At 40.4% G+C, this 23,316-nt stretch overlaps 1 protein-coding gene and 1 long non-coding RNA gene across 2 annotated transcripts in view; one reads left to right on the top strand and one right to left on the bottom strand.

The window, feature by feature from the left end:
* Positions 1-23,316, bottom strand: part of LOC138407751 (uncharacterized) — a 48,009-nt gene that overhangs the window by 5,284 nt on the left and 19,409 nt on the right. Inside the window, exon 2 of the long non-coding RNA XR_011241091.1 lies at positions 1,043-1,104. This is a non-coding gene — a long non-coding RNA (uncharacterized lncRNA). The remainder of the gene's footprint in view (positions 1-1,042; positions 1,105-23,316) is intronic.
* Positions 3,200-23,316, top strand: part of elfn1a (extracellular leucine-rich repeat and fibronectin type III domain containing 1a) — a 67,469-nt gene continuing 47,352 nt past the window's right edge. Inside the window, exon 1 of the mRNA XM_069525145.1 lies at positions 3,200-3,874. The gene's annotated coding sequence lies outside the window, so the exon portion shown is untranslated. The remainder of the gene's footprint in view (positions 3,875-23,316) is intronic.

Below are 23,316 nucleotides of genomic sequence, written 5' to 3'. Positions count from 1 at the left end.
ATTCAAATTTGTCACTGGGTAACGAGTTGGTTTTGTTTTATTTCTTTATTTTAGTGCAGTCACTCCAGGCAGCTGCAGCACACTGTGTGTTTCCTGTGTTTGTGTGTTGCCGTGATGACAATAACAAGCTATGTAACGCTGTGCATGCTGTGAATTGGCAACAAGCGACTGTGAGTGCAGCTCCCCATTTCTCCCACATAACACTGCGTCTCACTAGTAAGACGGATCTCCTGAGCTCCACTGACAGCAGATATTCCATTATATCAACCAGCGGTCACTGCCGACTCCCCTGAATTACTGCCAGCCCTGTTACTTGCCTCAGCACCAAATTGGCTTAGCCAGTAAATGAAGGATTTGAATAATACATTCCACCTATCTTTTCTTCTGCACCCGGACTGACTGGACTTTATTTAGTGACTTAATGTAATAATATAATCTGTTCATTTGCAGCAGTTTCTGTGGATTCATGTGAAGCATTACCAGGCTCCTCCAGAGCAGGACAAGTCAAACTGTCTGATAATGAAAGGAGGATTCCTGTGATTTTTGTCTTCAGGAATTCCCTGGATTCTCTCCGATTTAAGTCTAAGAAACCGTCTCGAAGTTGTAGATGAAGTTTTAGCCTCCTTGTTCTATAACACTATGCATAGTGCTTGAGAAAAACCTGAGTAAAACTGTCTGTAATGGTTTGATCCATTCCCATTGAAATTTGATAAAGGATGGAATGTTTGTTATTGTTTCTGAAATCTTGAGGGCAGTTTAATATTTAATATTTTATGAAACTTAAATATTCCAAATGTAAATATTGGATATGCATGAAAAAGCAAAGTACTAAATAAATAAGATGCATATCGATGAGAAAATTGTTTGTTGTGTATAATGCAATATTCAGACTTTGCTCATCCATTCGTGAAATAGACTTGGAAATCAGAGGCACAATAATTGAGACCAATGTTTGATTTTGGCATTTGATGGGGTTGTTGTGAAATGCAGCTGAAAGCATGTATAGATAATAATGAAATAAGAAATGAATCGCTGTGCTTACTTGTTCAGAAAGGACAACCATCCGTCAAGTTGAACATAATGCAGAGCTTCAACTTGAAACTCCTGAAGGCAAAGTGACAGAAGAAGAGGGTCAAATATTAAAATGTAAACAAACCGATTGCACCTCTGAGTCTACGCAAAGTTTATTCACCTCGTGTTGCATTCGTATGCATCTCAAAACCCACAAACCTACCACATCCCAAAAACTTGCTAAAAGAGTGATGAGCCGCCAGAGTATTACAGTATTAGAAATATATTCCCCTATACACGCTTCCCCTAGCTCTGAGCTATAAATCATTAGTATTGTGTGAACAATGACAGCTCTGTCCATTGGGAATCAAAGCTCATACCTGGACAACATTAAAGCAACTCTGGCCTCAAGGTAAATTCAGCTGGAAAGGTTCATTATAAAACCCCATTAAGCCCATACCATCTGCTGCACTCTGAAAGCTGCAGATTCCTCATGTTGTGTCTGAATAAAAAATAAACAAAACAAAGAGCCAATGAAGAAAACACAGCCTTCTACAGTGCATCCTGGGAAATATTTAGCATGTGAGGATTCAGAACTAAAGCAGAGATGCTGGCGTTGGTCAGAATTCATTTTGCGCTCATTGCTCAAAAGAAGAATAAGAAGGTGCCGGTTGTGGGTCTTGATATATTCCCACTTTTATTTTGTGAATTGTGAATTCAGGGTGTTGTGCAGTGGAGGCACCGGGTACAAAGGCGTCAGGGTCATGTTTCAGGCTCAGCCTGCTGACATTGAGGAATATGGGAGTATCATAGAGTGTGCGTGTGTGCGGGTGCGTGTGTGTGTGTGTGTGTGTGTGTGTGTGTGTTTATCTGTTGTGTGTTGTGTGTGTGTTTATCTGTTGTGTGTTGTGTGTGTGTGTGTGTGTGTTGGTGTGTGTATTTCTCAGTGCTGCAGCTGCAACCCTCTGACTTCCTGGGCCGGGCCGTCTCTGTCCACATTTCACAGCTCCAATGTGACTGCTGCAAAGACGTTGCAGCATCTGTGCCAAGTCCTCACACAACCACTTGCTCCCTCTCAGAGAGGAGCATCTGCAGCCTGGCCGCCGCTTCCCGACTGGCTCGGGTCATCCCCCAGAATACGTCATTACAGAGCACATAGGGCTGCACTCTCCATAAATTAAATCTGGGACTGCATTTACACAGGGAAAGACAATCTGGCTTTAACCCTTGAGGTACGGATCAGCTTTACCTTTATGTTTGCTTGCAGGTTTTCAGCTTCTTTTGTACTGATGTACAGTTTCAATCAAACTCATTGTGAATTCCACAGCAGATTTCAACATGTTGTGATCACATTTGTGTATTAAGTTGTTCATAATTTTGATTTTGATTTTTAGAAGGAAACAGTTGGGTAACCACAAATTAAAACATACCTGTATTTAAACATCTTTGCATCATCCCCTTGCTTCATGTAAGCACCACCTTGCATCACCCTGCGTGTGGGTGCCTGTCCTCATGGGTGGGAATTTGTATTCCGAAGGTTCTCGTGTTCAATAATTTATCATTGATATGTATTGATTTACTATCACAGGGACCCAAGCTTGACCTCTTCAGTGAAGTATGGTCTATACTTCAATAGCAGCCCTGGCTCCTCCCTCTGCCTACGCCCACTCCATTTAACCCTGAAATTTACAGACAGCCCTCTGTCTAAAGGGAGTCATTAATGGTTTCCCTTTATATTAGTGGGTCTGTGCAGTGCCATGAAACATGCCTGTAAACCTATTCATTTAGACCATACATAAATATAATAAAACATCATCTGCTTATATGAATTCACAATATTTTCAGACTATGTGAAGACATTTCCCTTTAATTGGGGCATCATTTAATTACCTAATAGTATTAAATGTAATATAGAAAACACATTTGGAATATTAAGGGGCCCCCTGCTGGTAAAACGAATGCAAGTTTGCATGAGGGGGGAAAAAAGTCTCCTGTCATGCAAAGACACATTAAACATACCCCCCAACCGGACTGTGAAATTGAGCAATTCAAAGGCGTCTCTGGCTTCGTGGCGCAGCCCGTGCACATCCACAGGGAGAGGGAGAGGGGGGAGGAGAGGGGGAGGAGAGAGAGAGAGAGAGAGAGAGAGAGAGTGAGAGAGAGAGGGAAAGAGAGAGAGGTGGGGGTGGGAAGAAAAGTTTGCTCACGGATAAACCCCCGTGACGTCGCTGACACTTTTCACTCCGACTGTCTTCATTAACCTGAAACTGGTCCCCGTCTATTTACCGGGACACGGACCATGGCGCGCTCCCACTTCCCTTGACGCGCCACAAGCGCTGCGTGTTGAAGCCGCCACCATTTATAGCCTCTCGCTGACAAACAATCTTATTATGAGATTTAAACTTTGCCTCGGCTAGACTGGAGGATCAACACGCGCTCCTCGCACTTGTCCAACTGATACAGTAATACCTCCACCCACCACCACATCCACCCAACCCGCCTCCGTTGGCTGTGGTTGGACGCCGGAGTCAGCTCTCGGTGAACCAGAGGCAAAGCGGGTCTGTCCAGCACAGGCTACATATAGAACAAGCGCTGAAAGGAGCTCAGCCTCGAATTAAATCACTCACGGCAAAATGGATCTTTGAGACTCTCCCCTGACGCAGCCGGCCGCAGCTCTGCGCGTCTCCAAACAGAAAACTGCAAACTGGGATTCTTTCTTTCTTTTTTCTTCATTTTTTTTAATTACCCATCATCAACAGAAAACATATACTGTCTCTTTGAGAATGTCTTCGTGGTGACATACGCTGAGCTGCCAGCTTTGCACCGGGAGGAAGAAGCTCTCTGCTCCGCGGTCGTCAAGCAGGTAAGCCGGTGAATTTACACTTTAATGTCGCAGCAGAGTTTCATTTAGAGACGTGAGGGTTTCTCTACTTTATAGTTCGTCGAGCCTGCGCACGAGGGGAGTCTGTGGCTGTAAATCTATAGGGTTACGACGAGGAGGATTTGAACACTGTCGTGTGTGTGTATGTGTGTGTGTGTGTGTGTGTGTGTGTGTGTGTGTGTGTGTGTGTGTGTGTGTGCGTGCAGCAAAGTAAACACAAACCTTACACAACAACGCGCAGCTCAACTTGTGCGCAGAAGTCGGTGCATTTCGTGTGTTGTTTTACAAGACGTGTCGTGCTGACGTGTGGACGGGACTTTGTTTGGCTTCATGTATGTTACAAGTTCCCGTTTTAAGTTTCATCAATGTATATGTTCATTCACCAACATGCCGGTCAATTTCTATGACAGAACCAGATACGCATCCACCGGGTACAGCTCCGGTTAAAGTACTTTACAAGTGGAAACCTCCACTAACACCGCCCGCATGACATGTCGCTTCAGCACCAGGGACAGCTCCACTTCACCTCTAACTTCACCCTCACAGACAAGTAAATTCATATTATTGTAAATGAGACTTTAACTTTTATAAGAAGGTTTAATATGAATAAGACCCTTTTATATAAGTTTCTTGAAATTAATTTTAATAAAAAGCGTTGTCCCTGCTCTGCTATAGGCTTATACTCAGCCCACACAATCACAACATGACAATTCCACAGATCTCTGTATGGTAAAACCTTGCATTAAGTCATGCCAGACTACATGACTCATGTAATTTAAAACTATTAGTTGATTAAGTGTACAACCTATTATGTTGTGATTACACACTCTTGTAGGCTACAGTTGTGCAGTCTCAGATTATATGAGGATTTTGCTGCATCTCTGCCATCCGTCTGAGAAATGCATACTGAATACTGCACCCTAGACATGTTGATGTTTTTCACTTGCACAGAGGGTTCATATGGATTGATGTCTCTTCTTTTTTTAAAAAGGTCTAATCTCTAAAGATGTTTAGCCAACCCTTTCTCACAAATGAAGATTTCCCTGAAGGAGGAGGAGGTGGTGGTGGTGGTAGAGGGTGGGTGGTTACGTGGGTGGGTGGGTGGGGGTGCTCAGTGGTCCAAAGCTCAGGGGTGGAAAAAAGCTGAAATGATGCCAGGTTTAATATAACCTACACCTGCGGTCACAGCCAAAGAAATGACAAGCCTATGGGAACATTCCTGTGGCTTATTCCACTCAGCTGCATAGTGGACGTAGGTGTGCTGTATCACCTCTTCTGCTTAAATAATGTTTTACTGCCTCAGTGGCATTTAAAGCAAGGAAGCATTTAAAAAGAAAAGCTCAAACAATCTGTCTTCCGTCTGTTAACTGCAAGCATTGTATTAACTATCAGAAGTTGCCCTTGTTCCGGTTATTTCAAACAAAAGATCAGCCCCATCTTAGTTGTCAGATTAGTGAATCAACATCCTCCAACTTTTTAATGTCTCGGGTTGTAAGTGTTTGAAAACGTCTTCATTTTGCTGCTGCTGCTAAAGCTGCCTCTCACATTAGCCCTCACATCTTCCTCTTCCCTCTGTCCCCGTCTCCCTTATCTTGATTATGCAGCTGGATGATTGAGTCAGCTATTTTGTATGCAAGTTGCTTTAGCTTGGTTCTTTGTGGAGGAGAGAGAGAGAGAGCGAGAGAGAGCGAGAGAGAGAGAGAGAGAGAGAGAGATGGCAAGAGAGGGAGAGAGAGAGACAGAGAGATCGTGCTGAGGATACTGAGAGAGAATTACAGCTTCTCATGATGGTGTGGAGTGGAAGAGAAGAGGCTGCCCTGTACGATAAATTGCTGTTTGAGAGAGACAGATATCCTATGGGGACAGCGGTTTTGGAAATGTGACTAACCCTCTCTAAATGGAAATGGCAGCACAAATTATAGTGTTGCACAGCACTACCTCTACACTGCAAATCATTTAAACTCAAGCACCCCAAACTCTCTCTTACCGAGATTCTCTGATATAAGCCTATTGTTCAAATTGATAAGGATTGCAGAGGTGACTCATTTTATATTGTGTGTGGGTATACATATTTATGTAGAGTTATGGAGATGGTTTTATAAAACATGGATTCCTGTTTAAAGCACATCAAATCTTAAAAAGTGGAAAAACTTTATTACTGAGTCCATTCAAGACATAAAATCCTTTTTATGTCTTTATCTATCATGTGTTTCTTGTGGTAACTCCAGTTACATTTACAAAGATGTAGTTTGCTTCTTCAGTGAAAAATGAGAGAAAAGAAAAAAAGAGCAGGAACATTTAACAGGCAACGTAAACATGTTTATTTTTGCAAAGTAACCGAGGCTTGGCCAGCGGCACTTTGGAGTGGTGACGCTTTGGTTGTATGGTTAACAATGTGTAAAGTGTAATCAAAGGGACCAGTCAGGGTTTGTAGACAGAGACTGTGAAACATATGGTACGACAGCGCGGCGTATTTCACATCCACGGCTCTTCACAGCCGTTAAACTCAAGCGGAGACTTCCTGCGCCACAAGTAATGAGTGGCGTTTTACAAGAGCTGTTGCACCACCTTGAGCGTCCCGAGTGACACCGAGCTCGGAGCTGTTTAAAATGAAAATGGGAGAATGAGCTGTTTTACCTCAATAAGATTATTATCGTGAAATTAGTCACAGCCCCCTTGTGAGTAAATGAGAGGAGTGAGAAAAAAAGTTTTCCATTTTCCATAGCTGGTGTTTAATGTTTGGGCTGATGAAGAAAAAACCCATAGCAGCAGCAGTTACATTATAGTTACATGCAAAAGCCATTAAATTTTTTTTTTAACAATCTGTATATCAGTTTAGTCCATTAGTGGGGGAGTCTGCAATTTCTGGTTCCCTTCATGTGGGATGTGCTGGAAATCTTGAATTTTATCACAATAATAACTCAGTTCACTGTTAACTCTTCACCATCCCATAACTGTATCAGATGTGAGTTAAGACACAGTCAGTTTCACACAAAATGCATAAAACCTTTGTTGTGAGGTGCTTAAAAAATGCAAAGTAGGAATAATCTTTGACCACAATTTGTATTAAAACTATTTAAGACACTGTGAACACATGCAAGCTCTTCTCTTACAGAACATTAGCTGCTCTACAGGTGTTGTTGCTGTGGGATTGCACTATGGGTAATTACCACTCTTTACCACAGGTGTCACCATGGCAACCACATCTGAAATCTTATGGATGAGGATGAACTTTTATTAAAACTTAAATCTTAAGGATGGGGATAACTTACTAATACATTGTACTATCACAATTTAACAGATGAGAGCTTTGACTCATAAGTCACAAAATGTTAACTTTCATTCCTCGGTGAAGGAGTTTTACTATGTAGTCTCTAAACAGAGCTAAACACCCCTCATTAATTTAGATTTGACAACATACGGCAATGAATGCATAATAAATGCTGCAGAAACACACTTAAGGTTGAATGTTTATGTCCCAGCATTTAAAATTCAGCAGCCAAAGGACAGCACAGTGAAAGGACATCACCATCAATGCCACTGTCAGAGTTACGCCTCAGGACAACAGTCATGAAAAGGAAACGCTATTCACAGTAACTTAACATTCAGCAAAGAAAGGCAATTTGTTGAAGGTTTCCAATATCAAATACAGGCTGGAACTAGTAGATAAGGCTCAAAATACAAAAAAAAACTGCAGCTGTCCTTGGACACGTTCTGTTCAGCTTCTGAAAAAAAAAAGATGCACCTTTGCTAAGATGTTATCTCCGGGAAAGCATGCAAGAAAAACATTAGCACACTGCACCTTGAATCAGCAGCTCATGAGTCATTAGCCGCATATTGCATTCACAGAGCTGTGGCCTACTCTCATCTCAAGACAGAACGTATTCGAGTTTACTCAGGGGAGTTTATTTAATGAAAGTGGCAGTGATGGCCCTTTGGATTCCAGGCGTGTTCCAAGGAAAGAAAACATGGTAGGTAGGTGTAACCATTATTGCTGAGTGCTTTCATTTCTTCAATTCATGTCTCATGCTGATTACAGTTGAGTAGAAAACGAGATGACTGCCACTTCTATGGTGCATGTTCTGTTTCATATTCGCTTAAAGACTGTGCACGAGAAGAAAGCTGGTGACAGGCTGGAAGCATCGACTGCACCACAGATTGTCAGGATCAACCCGCAGAAGTAAGGATTCACTCGAGGGTGTGAATCAGTCATAATTAATTTAGGAGTGCACAAAAATTAATCCACCCGAGAGTGCCAGAAACGTTTCTGTGTAGTTTCCCCAGCCACCTGCTGGCTGCCTTATGATAGACGAAAACCTTTAGTAAACAAGCATCACGAAATGGCAGAGTGAGGCATACTGAACATTGCTCTGTCTCTTCCTTGCCATCTTCTCAGCGAAAGTAATTAGATGCTTGGATGCAAAACACCGTGGCAGTGTATCTGCAGGCACCTGCTCCACTTGATGAATATCGTGCACAAGGAGAGCCCATTAAAGCCAGCGATACATAGCGGTTGTGTCAAAGCTCACTTCAGAAGCCGGATTTGTTTATGTCGGACGACCCAGGCTGCTTTCGCTAAATTCAAGCATTTTGTTACGTCAAATTACACGCACGATGATTAATGCAGTATAATGGGACGCACATTATGGTGTGTTGGTCACCTTGTAATTATAGACGTGGGACTTAAACAATAAATAACAGCTGCAAGGAGTTTAGAGATACAGGAACATAGAGACGGTCTGAAAATGCGCATGGCTGCTGATGCTCTATGTGGCCAGTATGCAACATATTTCCTCTGTGCATTGTGCACTCAACAGCACAAACCAATACACTGCACATAAACACACACCCGGCACAGCAAGGCTTCAGATAACTCCTCCACTCTTATCTATTTTATAAAAACCTGGACGTTTTTCATTAGTTTAAGGGCCATGACACATATTTTTGTTTAATTTGTACATTGGAGTCATTATCATCATCAACTATCTGCAATAAATACATTTACATCTCTAAGAAGAAATCAAGAAAAAACATGCTATGCTGTTAATAAGAATTCCTTGCCATTCGTTTGACATATTATTAAAGTTTTTTGAAATTTTACATTTTGGTTTTATGACTGAATGATAAAATCATCAATGTTACAATGATAGGAACCAGGTTTTGTTTTCCATTTCTTTTGTGATGGGTTTTTTATTCATTCTGAGCATATTAGTACACGTGCAACGACAGAAATTACAATGAGAAAAACATCTTTTGCTGCAAGTCTCTTTCCTTTGTTTTAACATCTGCCTTTAAATGAAACGACAGCTTTGTCAAACATCGTCATTCTATACAGTCACATACTCTGAGGTGCCAATTATGAAGTACTAGCAGTCAGGAAGGCCATATTTAGCCGTCATTAATGTGGGTTGCATATACGATTTAATTATGTCTATTATCCATTTTCTTTTGGTCCAAATGATGCCAGAAAGGAATGAAAACAAAGCGATCTGGTGACTATGCCGGCTTTACCCTTTGTGTTTGTCTGACAACAAAAGAGATGATGAATAAATAGCTGAATATCAGAATTAGTCTCGTAGACTGTATCGTCTAGACTGCAACTGCTCTTCGTTGATCATAGAAGAGATGCTGTCAAAATAAAGACACAACGGATCCTATACTGCAGCGTGATGACGGGAATGATGAATCATAGAACACTGTCCTGTCATTTCACTTCCCTACACAAACAAGCTGCAGCTGATGGGACAGAGGCCCGGGTTCATTTTTAGGAGCTTTGGTGACTTTTTATCTGGTGCGAACTTGACTTTGAACAACACTGAGTCAAACCTGATGATAAAGAGGGTTTTTCATGAATGAAACCCAACAGGTTCAGTGTGAATGCAACGTCAGGTGATGACAAATTATGTTATTCATTAATCGCAAATAATAATAATAATAATAATAATAATAATAATCATATTTGTAATCATTACATATATGATTATAATCATTATAATCATTACATATATATGTAATGATTTATGTTATTGCGTAGAGAGGTCCCATACATTTGTCTCTACATGAGTTCTGGTCCTGCAAGGTCCAAGTTTGAAGCTTTATAAAATAAAACTTAAAATAAAACTTAATTCTAAGTTAAGTTATGTTCAACCCATACATGTGTATATTTTATACATTTGGTTTATAACTGTGATTTTAAATCCAGCATTAATGTGTTTATAATGAAAGAATATCATATTATTTAGTTAACAGTTCAAAAACACAACATGTAAGTGTGCTTTAATTCTTTCTCAATGACCAGATAGACATTGTTTTAATGACTGAGATCTACTTTAATGACGTCCTCGTATTCTTCCTGTTTCACGACACACAAAGAAGCAAACACGTGATAACATGTAAACACACATCCGCTCTCTCTCTCTCTGAAAAGACAGGACACCAATCACATTAATTGGTTCCTCTGGGAAATATAAAAACTCAAGAAGCAGGTCTGCAAAGTCTAAGGTGTTCATAGTCCACTAAATTAAAAAAAAGTTCATTTAAAATTTGATTAACTGAGCTGTCAGTCAATCAAATTAAAGTCAACCGACTTGATATATCTCCCTCTCGACTGGTGTGATTAGTCACTTTGCAGTTTCCTTCCAATTATGAATTTTAAAGCAGCAGCCTTTAAAGACGACAGATGCTCTGTGAATAAAGCCCCTCCCACATTCTTTGGTGAAGGATAACGCTTTTCATCAACACAAGGAAAATAAAGATTCTGTCAGGTCAAAAGGTGCCAAAAGTGTCATCATTATAATCAATAGCACACTCCCCACCCTGTGAATGTTAAGTAACTTCAGTCTTTGTTTGTACACATCGAGTACACTAATGATCTACTGAGGAAATTAACCTGTTCAATGACTTCTGCAAACATGAAGCTTTAATTAACTTGTTTTTATTTTTCATCAGCGTTGCCAGCAGGCAACAGTGTGGGTCTTTGACCCTCAGTATTTCCGTCCTGCACTCTTTGACGAACACTTGTCGAGTAGCAGCTATTCCTCCGCCTCTGCATAGACAAAGATGTCTATTATCCCCTGATGCTGTTAAATGGTTATCCTTGTCTTTCTACATTTTTCACACTTTTGTTATTTATCCTCTTATGCAACTAAATAATGTTTCCCTGATTCTCACACTGCTGCCAGATGTGTCCCATTTCAGTGTCTTTGTGTCCAAAATGAATCATTCAGCCAACACATTTCTGTACTAATGTTAGAGGGGCCTTTTTGTCAAAGGTAAACCTTTCAAACAACAACAAAAAGCTGACTGTTTGGTTTGAAGGCCAAGTCTATTGGGCCCGCTCTGAAACTGAGCAGTTAATATTACTTGGATTTAGAAAATACAACTTGACCTTTCTTCAGTAGAAGTGGACTAACTCTGGACGTGATGTGGGTGTACAAGATGAGTTGGCTACATATTTGGTTAATTAATTAATTTTGTTCAAATAAATTTAAATTAAACAAAAAACTTTATATATTCATCTTTAATGAACCTATAACAGCAATCCCCTGTTCTTGGTGATTCCTATACATATACTTATGTCCATAAAAATGGAGGACATGATGGCTCCCCAAACGTGAAGCCAAAGTGTATCTACCTCCTCCACCTGGTGGCCGGCTGCAGTATAGGTCATCAACTCCACCTCCTCAATGTTAGCAGATGGGAATGGGCCCAAACTAAAAAGTCAAAATACACGTCAAAAGATGCTTTCTGTCATTTAGGTCGTTCTTATCACACTGCTCGTCCTAATGCCAATTTTCCTGGTAGGTTTGGATATAATTAGTTATTTGATTCAATAAAAACAGGGTAAAGTGTCATTTTTGACGGCTGAGACTGTTTTCTTCTTATGTGAGGGCGGGCGGTCCTTTTCCATGGCCATGTAATGCCTATTTCACAAACAGGTATATTTATCTGTGTACTACCTCATCATCAAGGTACCTTGATGGCTTCATATGATGCCTATATTTTTTGTTGCTAAGCAGTGGATTTCAGTTTCAGTCGCAGTTCAAAAATCAGTAATGCCATAATTGTTCAAAACAAACTTAAAGAACTCTGCCACTCCCAACGTTGCCATGTCTCTACTTAATCCAAGCACCGATGTAGAGCTGTGTTTTGCTGTGCACTCAATTGGCCCTCACTGGCTGAACAAACATTCTTTCGGTCTACAATCATCTGAAGTGAAAGCCACGAAAACATGGAGCAATCAGCTGATCAGTGCAGGACTCATCTACACGCTGATGCTGTGTGAAGGTCATCCCTTAATCTTTCCTCACACTGCTGCTAAAACCACATTGTAGTACAAACACCTGATGGATGACTGGAGAAAGGTGATTGCTTCCCTATGAGACAACTCTATACAAGCCATACAGATGACATACAGCAGGGCTCTGCATAACTGAGCGCCTGATGGGTGATGGGCGACCCCCAGCTGACCCGAGTAACAAGGTTACTGGTCAACATCAGACCGTGTTTGTATATGATCATAGCAACCTATATAAAGACATAAACCTATAAAACATCTTTGCAGGAGGATTCCAAGAATAAAAATCACTTAATCATAATCTCATTAGACATTTGATTCAATGATGGTTGTGGAAAAAGGACATTTCAAACACATACAAAATTAATAGAATAATGACTTAAAATTAATAAATATTAATCTCCATTAATCTCAACTTTACTTTCCGTGGTGGAATGTATATTTATATGTAAGTATTGTTATTCAATACAAACATACTAGAGTAAATGTCTGTTACATCTGTAATATGTATTTTTCTTATATATATATATATTTCAATATTTTCTGTTATTTGTACTTTTTAGAGTTAAAAACAAGTTTATTTATTTATCTATCAGCTTCACTTGAAAACACATAATGATCATTTTGTGTTTAATGTTTAATGGAAGTTTTGCACTGCTACTTATACAAAACGTTCATTTTCTATAGATGGCATAAGAGATGCATTGTGCCGTGTACGAAGGATAAAGCTGCACCAGTGATTGCGAGTGACGATTTTCACTTCCTGCATTAACAGCCTCTTGACAGAGGGCTCTTATCGCACAACAATCCCAGCATCTGTTTTACCCCTGAAGTTTTCTGAAAACCAAGTCTCTCCACTGCATATTGTTTTAACAGTTCTGTTATTTCAGGACCATTGATTCTCTAGTGAATGAGGTTTGAGCAAAGCTAAAAGCAAGTCAAGCTACGCTGAATAAGAACATGGCTGCTTTAACGACCAGCAGAGGAGGGCAGGGTGTTAATGATAAGGGTGACTGACTCATCAATAATGTCCATCATCCATATGTCCAGCCTTTGCAACCTGCACACGGCCTTGTTTGTTGTTGTTGTGGGGAACAAAGGTGAGTTTTGTGAGGAAATAATTAAGTAAAACGCCTTTTGATCGCTATTGACTCCTAGAGCGTGCAAGCTGCCAGAATACCCATAATGCATCTCTACATTTCAACTTAAAAGCCCTTAAGCGCTTCTGTCAGGATGGTGTATAGCTTTCAAGTTTTGGCCGGCCAGCAGCTTCGCTTACCTAAGCACTCGTGTCTTGTCATGATTAAAGAGTGCAACATGTTGCAAACTGCGTCCGTGCTATGGCACGTCACTGGCTGGAATAAAGGTTATTCATTTTGAATCTGGCTAAATCTACAGCCTGTCAGTGAGAAAGTGAAGACAGGACATCGTTACCATAGAAACTGCCTCCAAACTTGGAGCAAACATACCAGCATCCAGCATTCACACCATCAGCAGGCCACAGTGCACCATAACACTCATGCTGGAGAGCGTCGCTGCATACTTGATTTACTGTTCGACACCATCGCAAGGTTTTAATGTGATGCAAATTATTCGAAGAGCCTGATTTCTACACAGTCATCTAATGATGCCTCTAATAAAGGCCTTGGTGCTTCATCAAATCACTTGCGTAAGAGACCGTGAAACAACTATTACTACACATTACATTAATTAAGACTCACCCTGTTTGTCAAGAATTCCACTAAGTTACCTACATTTTGATTTTTTTATATTTTAAATGTGTCCTTTACAGAGAAGACTGATTGCAGGGAAACAATGCGAGGCAGAACTCTGGACTTTTAAGGCAATAACTGAACTAAGCCACATCAACCACAAAAAATAAATAAATAATAACTATGTGGCCCAGAGCTATGAAGTCAGGGCTGAGCTGTGCCAAGTTCCGAGAATGCCGCTACCAAATACAACAGATCATGAATCGGATGGGATGCAGGACCTTTCTTGGCAGCTTCCTTTCTGCTTACAGCAGCAAATCAGAAACGTATCAATATTTACCTGGATAACTGCCACGCTGAGAGCCCAAGTCTCTGAACAGCAGCCAGATGAATAACATCTTGTGAATATAACTTATTTCCCCCAACAGCAGATGAAAACCACGGGCAATCGTCTTTGGTGGAAGGAACACTTTTACAAACATACTTTTCAAAATGAGCATCATCCGGGCCGACAGCTGGCGAGAAAAGTGGCCCGTCCCCAGCTGCAGTGCATCAATCTGAAGCTCCACCTGTTGTCTCCTCGCTCACGCCTTCCATTGCTCATTAAACAGCGCTGCCTTTCAGGCCGAATCAGCTCAGCCTGGTGATTGCCCACTGTGAGACTAGAGCACAGAGAGAGAGAGAAAGAGAGAAGGGATCTGCGGCGCCAGATTTTCAGGCCTGTGAGGTGTTATTCCTCAAATAAATATGGAGATTGTGTGTAACGCCTGTGTGCCAATTATGCTTTCCAACTTCTTTAGTAAGACTCTTGGAAATGCATCGCGCACAAAGTGGGGTCCCCTGTGATATGATGTATGTACAAAATAAAAAATGAACAGGAGCTGGAGCAAAGACGCCTGGTTCTTTCAGCGGATTGTTGTCTGTACAAAAGAGGAAGTGTGTTGATCCCTCTGCACACCCACTGCTGAAGTGTCAAAGCCTGAGGAACAATAAGGTTTTCTTCTTATGTGAGGGTGGGCGGTCCTTTTCCATGGCCATGTAATGCCTATTTCACAAACAGGTATATTTATCTGTGGAGTACTTCATCATCAAGGTACCTTGATGGGTTCATATGGTGCGTTGATAAAATAAAATAATATTTTTGGTTGCTAAGCAGTGGATTTCAGTGTCAGTTGCAGTTCAGGGTACATTAACTAGTCATTTTGACCGAGCCTACAAAACCTTTTATGCGTGCTATATCACTGAATATTCAAGGTTTTTTTTAGTTAATGCATATTCAAACATCAAGCACTGTGTTTTCTCATGAATTGCAGCTCACAGGCTCTCTGGTTTAAATGCCAAAGACAAGCCCAGACACAGATCTCTACAAATACTGTCCCATGTATTATTTGACTGTTTACATATCGCTTCAGAGTAATACCTCTGCCACGGCCCAACAGGCCCCTTAAATTCATCCGTCTTAATCCGTAGCCGACACAACAAATTAGATTGTTGAATTCCAACCCTGCGTTCACGTGCTCCTCAGAAGGCCCCGTCTCACGAGTTGTGAAGCCTTTGATCCGACCTCGGTGTGTTCATGTGCTTTGAGGTCGGAATGTTGTGAAATCATGGACGTTGTAAACAAAAATGTGTTGTATTTGCATTAAGAGAATTTGAACAACACCTCTTACCAATATTTGTATAATAACGAAGAGATGAGAAAGCGGATCAGGTGTGTGTCAGACATATAAACGCATAATCACAAAATCACAAAAAGGTCCAGTGTCAATTGCTTGTAAAGGATGGACATACAATTTTCAAAAGATTTCATAAGTTCAAACTAAAATAAAAATGGTATTAATTGGTTCATGAGTGATGATGTCAACAGCGCAGCAACTCGTAAATCAAATTTTTGGTTGTTTTGACTTGATGTGCCATTCACAGTAAATTTATCAAGTTGCAAATTAATTTCTACAATTACTCACACACACATTAATATTCATGCATTATCCACATGTGTCATCATTCCACCAAATTTCTTGAAAATCCGTTAAGTAGCTTTTGCGTGATTCTATTGACAAACAAAGAAACCAGCAATCAAATGGACGGTGTTATAAAAAATACGATCCTTGGCGGAGGTGATGAATTCCACAGAAGAAGCAACTGAAACACTGTCTGACCTCTGACCTCCCCGAGGGAGTGTGGTCGAAAACTCTACTGCATCTGTAAGCTGACAGGGATGTCAGGGTTTCCTGACGCCTTAAAACACCTTTTCACTGAGCCAAGGTGAGCATGTCAACCTGAGGAAATCTGTAAAAACAAGACTTAAAATTACTCTTTAAAGGACAAGTCCACTTTTCAGCCTGGGGCTGAATCAATATTAGAAGTAATCCCAGAGTCCTCTGGATTTAGACACAGCATTCCTCTCCTGTCTGTAAACCTGCAACACCGATCAGAAGCAGGAAGGGCTGCAACCAGTACGATCAAAAGTTAAATAATAATGGAGCTGTTTACTGCTTTTGGAATTTAATTAAATGGTTTCTGCAGTTTCCCGAGATGGGTTAGCTCTGTTGTTGAGGAACAGAAAAAAGAAAAAAACGTTGGCCTGCTCAGGATGAAATGGATAACTGTAAATATATATGTAAAAATGTGAATGGACATTGAACTGCCAACATCATGTTAATGTAAAAAAAAGGCTAATTTATCATGAGATAGAACTGTACATTTCTGAGGATGGATTGTAGAAAGAGACCTGATTGTTGAAAGTGCCAAAAAAAATGAATGAATAAATAAAAATTGGATGCACTCCACAACCTGTCAGAATTTAAAATTGGCTCATCTGCTTTAGACAAAATACAACCTGCTGCCAGAACACTGGCAAACCTGAGTGGAGAAATGAAGCATGTTTGCATTCTTTAAATTCCTGTGCATGATTCTTTTAAAACATTTATGTGATGTGTAATGCTGGTGCGTGTATGTGTGTGTGTGTGTGAGTTCTTAGTTTCATTTGCATGATTTCACTAAACGCATGTCAGACTTTAAATTATAGTCTGCACTGTTGCATATGTATAGCCTCACCCCACAGTGTCATAGTGGAACATAATGGACCACTGCAGGTGCTCACCTTTGTATTTTCTACCTATTGAGTGTTGAAGAGGAATATTATGGTTGAATCAAGAGGCTGGGACATTGTCATAATTTTGTATGCAAGGAACGTGCTTGGAAAAGCAATCTGTGGTCAACCATGGTCGAGCAGGGACCACTTTATACCTCTGCATTGTATCAACACAATAGGGACAGCATAGCTATATGTTCCCTCTGCCACAGGCTGACCTGCAACTCCATACAAATGTAAATACACATTCTGGAGAGGCAACTGCCTTAATCAGCTCAGCAGTTATACAAATCATCTCCTCCATCATCTTCCTTCTTTTCTGCTTTGCAGTTATTTGAGTACCTGTTTTATGTATGTATTATGTATCAGCTCAAAATCGAACATAATCCGCTTAATTTCAGTTGCGAATGAAGAAACACACAGGTATAAATGCGTTTAAACTAAAGGCATCAACACTTGCAAAGACTTTGGTGTGAGACACAGACGATGAAAACCGCTTTGACTAAGTGACACAGGAAAAGCCACAGTGTTCATTTACAGCTAATACACCAAGAACCTGAAGACAGAGGGAGAATCATGGCCCTCCAGTGGTCAAAGGTTTATTCAGGGAGTTGATGAAGTGCTCCACAGTGTCAGGGCAGAGAAATAACTGGCAAATGAAGATTGGAGCAGAGTCCTCACCTCAGGATATAATGCAGCCGGGTCTCTGCTGAGTGGCACTGACTGTAGAGGATTTTCATCTGAATAAAATACAGCTTGCACTGCACAGGTAACAAGTATGTATTATGTGAAAGAGTGTTGTGTTTGCTTCTTCTTTGCTTGGTTTGGAACTTGAACCTCTTCTCACTGATTTGATGCAGAGACAGATGCACATTGTGAACTGGGCTTGATGAATAGCAGGACGAGTCTCTGTAGTGCACTTCTCTATGGGAATGGAGAATAAAGCGTCACGGAGAGGAAACATTCCTAAAAGCAGACACACAGTACATCACGGTACAGTGCTGCACATGAGCTCACCTCCAGGGAAAATGCAGAGTGTTTAAGGGGATATCTGTATAAAGAGTGTGTGCTCTGTAGCCAGCTGGGCTTCAGCTAATAGATTTACAGCATGATGTTGGACAGTCTGAATGTACGGGGCCGCACATATAACTCCCCGCACCATTAAAAGAGCAGAAAACACTCAGGCTCCTCGAGTGCATCATGCAGTGCTGGATGAACTGAAAAAGCTTGAGCAGTGAATATTACTACATTATATACAGTGTGTTTTATTCAAGGACAGGCAGGGCCTCCCTTGACGGCCGGAGTGCCTATTAGCCCTGCGGGTGGTGCGCCTGCTCAGACTTCAATCCTGTCTGCCGCCGGCTCAGTCCCTATGTCAATTCCTCAGTGCTGCGCCTCCAGTCCTTCCGAGAGGGGGGAGTTTTCAAAGAGGAACATCTGTTATCTCACAGTAATGCTGCTGATAGTATTATGACGTTCAACCCTTTTAAATTATCAAGCATGTTTTTTTCTTTTCTTTTTATCAATCTGAAGCATCACAGTGCTCATTTGTTTAATTCTAATAATATCGTGAATGAATTTGAGATAAACTAGCACATGTATTCTAAATGGAGCTGAAAGGTCTTTCCGTAAATCAATAATAAACTCAACCTTTCCACAGTAATTATGCATTTAGCAACACTATCATTCATTTCATTAGGGCAGAATAACATATTCTTGGAAATGACCCGTCAATGCGGGATGTAATGCAAAAATCGGGTTTATTATGATTACATTAATCAGGCATGAAAGAGGTTGAAATTTCAATTAAGTTCCCCTGATAGTCTTCTCAGATATGGACCTGATTAAAGAGAAAAAAGTATAATCCATTTTCACCGGTGTATAAATCCACATCAGAGGAAGTGGATTTGTCCACGAGGAGAAGTCAAGAGCGAATGTTGGGAATGTTGGGCTCAGCATCTTGTTATTAGAGGTTCAGGCTTGACTAACTGTATCCGTTTCTGTCTAATCTGATTTGCACAGTTAAATGCTTATATGTAGTGCTATGCATGTCACTGTACTTTTAATTAAAACTATTACAGGCTTTCATGTTTGATTATTCTTGCTTTAAGGTTTTTTTTTGCTATTCCTCTTTCTTATCTGCTCTGATTATAATTGTTCCACAGTGTAAATGACATTGACAAGTGCCTGAGACTGGAGGACCCACAAGCACCGCACTTTTTTGAAGTCTTTTTTCTTTGACACAGGAACCAATGATAACTTGCATAATTTACTAATAATCTTGTATCCAACACCTTTGCAACACTTTGTAATAAGACTAATATGCAAAGTGGACATGTTCATGGCTTCTCAGGATACAGATAACACGTAATTCACAGCTCACTTATCTTTTCCACATTCATTACAAGTGCGCGTGTGAAACCTGCCTGATTGAGATGAGGTGGGGGTGGGGGGGGGGGGGTGTTGAAATGCATAAATCTTTCATGTGGACGCCGTTCAAAGTGACACCACTGTAGCTCCCATCATACAAAGAGCACAGGGCGATTCGGTCTTTAAAAATTAAAACCGCCATGTACATCAAAGCTTTTAAAGTTTTTTTTTTGTATGTGGATACATCAGTGGGTAAAGGCTGGGTTGATAGCTAGCTGCCTGATGGATGGCAGGGTAATGTGAGGGCGATCTTGGCTGCCGTCCCTGCAGCTAGGACCACAGCCAGGGTTTGAACTGAGGCGAGACCACGCATAAGAGAGAGATGTTTGAACTCTGGATGCCGTTCTGTTTCACCGATTAAAAGTTGAGTTCACCGTGAGAATGAACTCCCTGACACAAAACGACTTTGACCTCGTGTCCCAGCGTTCGTCTGAAGTTTTTCCCTAGAAACATTTTAAACTTCAATTCACAAGTTCTTGTTTTTGTGCAGGAGTCGAATAGTAAATTGCAAAGTGGATTAAATCCTCATGGAGTAAGATTAGCTTCACCTATGAAATGTAGTTAAACAAAAGATGTATGGCAAGCTATTTATGAGAAGGTCAACAATTTCCGAACAGCTTTTTCTTCAACTCCTGCTGGTCCTACTGGACTAGTGTTCCTGTTTGAGCTGTAAAGAAAAGATTCAAAAGATTCAGTTTTTTTAATGCTTATATTGTAATGTAGAATTAAACAGGTTACGGCCTGTGGCAATGTTTTGATCATTTCACTGTTTATGTGTTGGTTTCTTAAATAATGAAGCTGTTAAAAGCATTTGTAATCCGTGTGAAAGGAAAAAAAACAAGATTAAGTATTTTTGTTTAACTATCTTAAGCTCATTACAACCCTCAGTGTTCCATGATCTGTTTAGCTATCAGAGCATTAATCTGCTTAAAAGTTGCAAGTGGTAACTTCTGCATTTATTTTTTTATAGTATATATTTTCTAGTTTTTTCACATCCTTGAACTTGATTGAATAAATAATAATAATAATATTAGTAGATTTTTAAGCAATCATTTTTTTTCAGTTGCTCTCATCGCTGGCCTCCACATTTTCAAGGACACACGGTGAGAGGTGGATGCTGCTGTGCATCAGCTGTGTGTACAGTGTGATACTTTAGTGACATCAAAACAAACCACATTGTTCTTAAACAGGAAGCACATTGATTTTTTTTTTGTAGCTCCCTGAAACCTCTTGAAGAATTTAAGAATCAAAGAGGAGATTCCAGTATTTGTGATATTTTTTTCTTCATGAACAATAACAGGTTGTAATGCGCCATAAAATGTATTTTTTATGAGTCTTTTCATTTATTTATGCTTGTAGTAAAATATAGCAAGTGCAGAATATTTATTGCATGGGATCTCAGCTATGCTGCTGAGAGATTGTGTATTTGTGTTACTCAATTCATGAACATGACTGCTTGTGTTCGCAAAAGAGACACAGTGGATTTATTTGTAATTACATCTTATCCCACGGGTTCACATTCACAAAAATCTTTGTATCTGCAGACTTTTTCAAAGTCATCTTTTTCCCATTCAGGTCCTAGATTTTTGTGAACTGCAGCCGTGTTGGTTTTGGTAACTGAAGAATGAGAAAACACACACTCTTGTGGAATTACATAACAAGTCCTCTCACAAAACTGGAGAGGTGCCAATAGCAGCTTTGAGGGAGCAGCTAGACCGAGCTTCTCTTCTCTTTTTAATGTGCTCTGGATACACAGCCATGAGCCATCGCCCTTCCCCTGTTAGCCTACATACACTAGTTTCTCCTCCTGGTTTTTTCTTGCCTTCTGGTTTTGGCCTCTATATCTGTTCAACTGTTCAACTGTACCCCATAACGTCAGCGTTGGTTTTAAATAGGCAAGTGTGAGGGGCCACTCACCTCCTGTATTGTTTTTATTAAGACACAGTGTAACTCAATGAAACCATGGTGAAAATATACTTCCTGTAGATCCACAAATATATTATATAGATAATAATATATGATATGAATCATATACATGGTAATATACGTGGTAATATCTTTTTTTTTTTTATTGTAAGCGTGTTGCACCTCTACTGTTGTATACTGCACCAATGTCCATACACGTGAGTAAGAAAGATATGAACAAATAACTGGTGAAGATTTGCTTTCCTGTCTCGTCCAGCATCATTATTGCTCTGCTGAATTGTTCTTCAGCTCCAAAATATGTGTTTATCTGCACGCGTATTAGAACTGCCAAGCACTTTGATTGCACGGGGTGCAGCAACCGAGGGCCACACAAATGCCCTGCCACTCCTGTGAGCGTAAGCTATCCCATGCTCTCCTTTGAATTACCTGTCAGCATCGATTACAGAGAGTCAGTGTGGATGGGATCTTGGATTTTCTCTCTCTCAGAATTAAGATAAGCTCCTGCCTGCCTGTTTGAGATGCCCCTTGTTGACCCACCTGTTGAGCGCAAGGCGAGATGTGTGTTCTGCCGCGGTGGCCGCATTATCCGGCAGCTGCACACACATGCACTCACGCCGAGCTATAGCCGCACTCACTGTCCTCATCTGTTCATTTCTCCCACTCGCCCCCGTCCCTCGTCTCTCCTCACCTTTGCTTTCAGTGCTTGTTTTTCTCCCCTCTCTTCTCTAACCCCCCTTGCTAAGCTGTCTGTCTGCTCTTATTCAACCTCATCTCTCTCGCCACACCTCGTTGACAGCGAATTCCAAAGAGAATGTCCTATTTCTGCTGTTATCCAAGCAGAGACAAAACATTCTGCTCATTTAGTTTGTGAAATTGGAAATTCAAATCGTCCGTTTCCTGATCGTTAGGGTGCACAACAGTATCCACCATGTCTTATGAAAACAGCTGATGTCAACTCTAATGTGATACTCCAAGTTAAGTCTGTCTTTTTTAATATCGAAAACTTCAGTTCATATTAGTTATGATGTGTTAGCATCATTCTGTGCTCAATAAATTCAGAAACGTCTTCTGCATGTTTCACCAAAACATGATGCATATTGATCCTTATTTTGTGAGGTAATCACTACTAGACAAACAAATATGTTTCTCTCTGGTTGGATGCAGTGTTTCTCAGGTTGAGAATTAACTAATGGTGGTGGCTGGTTCGTTGTATATGACTGGTGAACATGCAGAGACTCATGCAATTTAAAGGGAGAGAGTAGAGTGTAACCCTGGTTGTTTTTTATGACTGCTATGGTTCCCTAAATGCCTCAAATGCAGACCATGCTCATTTACTGCAGCAACTCTGACAGGAGCCAAAAAATGTGTTAGCAATAAGGCAGTGAGTTGAAACTTCTAGAAAATATAGAATTTGTGCTCCAGGATTTACAATTTGTCTCAGTTTCACACTCACACACACACTGTGTTTCCAGCAGTCAAAGAGAAATCTCTGCTTGAAACTGCCAAAGACGAGAGGGCAGTTCTACAATATCTTTGCAGGGCTTTGACAGGTTAAAAAAATATATTATCAAATTAAATTTACAGGGGAAAAAAGACTTTTCTTAACTCTGATCTAATCTCCAGTTTGTTTCACTAATACATACACAGCTTGATGGAGAAAGAAATTGATTTAAGGATAGAAAAGTAAATCCCATCTTTTCTTACGGGTTAATCTAAAGCTCCTTGCTACAGTTAAACTAGTTTAAACTATTTAGGGGTCATCCAAGTCCATTTTCCATTTATCAATAATGGGGGGGCTCCACACTGCATCACTACGACACTGGAATAAAGAATTGATCCTCTGGCTTTGAAAGGTGTTTTTTTTAATCTATATGGATTCTGATTAGACTTTCTAATATACCAATACAATAATATGTGACTTTGCAGTGTTCCCCAAACCATCGCTAAGGGTTTCATCAGGGGGAGA

The sequence above is a fragment of the Paralichthys olivaceus genome, chromosome 5, assembly GCF_024713975.1.
Source record: "Paralichthys olivaceus isolate ysfri-2021 chromosome 5, ASM2471397v2, whole genome shotgun sequence".
In the NCBI taxonomy this organism is placed as follows: domain Eukaryota; kingdom Metazoa; phylum Chordata; class Actinopteri; order Pleuronectiformes; family Paralichthyidae; genus Paralichthys; species Paralichthys olivaceus.
This window is presented reverse-complemented; position numbering and strand designations above follow the sequence as displayed.